This window comes from Crocuta crocuta, unplaced genomic scaffold, assembly GCF_008692635.1.
Source record: "Crocuta crocuta isolate KB4526 unplaced genomic scaffold, BGI_CrCroc_1.0 scaffold610, whole genome shotgun sequence".
Taxonomy (NCBI): Eukaryota; Metazoa; Chordata; class Mammalia; order Carnivora; family Hyaenidae; genus Crocuta; species Crocuta crocuta.
In genome coordinates this window covers 990,532-991,709 of record NW_027527456.1, presented here as the reverse complement: position 1 = coordinate 991,709, position 1,178 = coordinate 990,532, and the positions used below count along the sequence as shown (strand labels likewise).

The window sequence follows — 1,178 nt, the reverse complement described above, 5'->3', positions numbered from 1 at the left end:
CAAATTGGTGGAACGGCAAAAATGAAATAGCAAGTCTCTATCCCATGCTCTGGTGATTATCATTACAACTTTACAGGAGAACTTCTTTTCTAAACTGAGGTATAATGGACATACGTTAATATTTTAATGAGTACAACACAGCAATTTGGCCTTTCTATCGATTGGAAAACGATCGCCTCATTAAGCGTAGTTACCATTGGTCACGATACAAAATTAATACAATATTATTGGCTACATTCCCCAAGCTGTACATTCCATCCCTGAGATTTACTCCTAACCAGAAGTTTTTACTTCTTTATCCCCTGTGCCCATTTCACTCCCCCAACCTCCTTCCCCACGGGCAACCACCAATCCGTCCTCTGTATCTATGAATCTGGGTTTTATTCTGGTTTTTGGCTTGGTTTTTAGGCTCCACGTGTAAGTGAAATCATGTAGCGTTTGTCTTTGTCTGATTTATTTCACTTAGCACAACAGCTTCAAGGTCAATCCATGTGGTCCCAAATGGTGAGATTTCACTTACTGTAATGGCTGAGTAGCATTCCACTGTGTGTGTGTGTGTTTGTGTACAATACTAGAATACATTTTTTCCTATTTCTTGATTTATGCACTTTAATCAGAGGCTTTTAACTCCCTCCTGTGAGAGATGATGCACTTAATTCATTTATACTCCTGCCTTTCCATTTTTTCTTGATTTTATTATGATTAATTTTATAGTGTAGATACATAACATTTGCATTCTGTTCTACAACTCATACGTAAATCTTCTGGGCTTTGCAAATGGACTGAGCCTAAATGTTAAATTAGCCAATAGCTAGCATCTGTAATATTATTATATGAACATTATTCGCTTGTAGCCGAGGAGAGTGGTTAGAACACTGTTAAAGGAAATGTGATACCGTGTCATTTAAACTTCNCGAGATCATGACCTAAGCGAAAGTCGGATGCTTAACCGACTAAGCCACCCAGGTGCCCCTTTGAATTTCCTTTTGATCTCGGTCGCTTCTTCTGGGTTCTAACAAATCATTTCTTCTTCCATGTTGTCCCCTTCATTGGCTCAGATTTCGGTTTTGTTGATCCTCATGTTGTCGGCTTTGTCCCCCTTCTAATAGAGTCTGCGCAGTGCCAAATTGTGTGAATTCTTGCATGTCTGAAAGCCGCTTGCCTCTTTTTTTTCTAGG

The 1,178-nt window shown here is 39.3% G+C and overlaps 1 protein-coding gene across 1 annotated transcript in view; it reads right to left on the bottom strand.

Moving 5' to 3' along the window:
- Positions 1-1,178, bottom strand: part of SLC9A7 (solute carrier family 9 member A7) — a 157,002-nt gene that overhangs the window by 4,455 nt on the left and 151,369 nt on the right. The gene's annotated exons all lie outside the window — the stretch shown is intronic.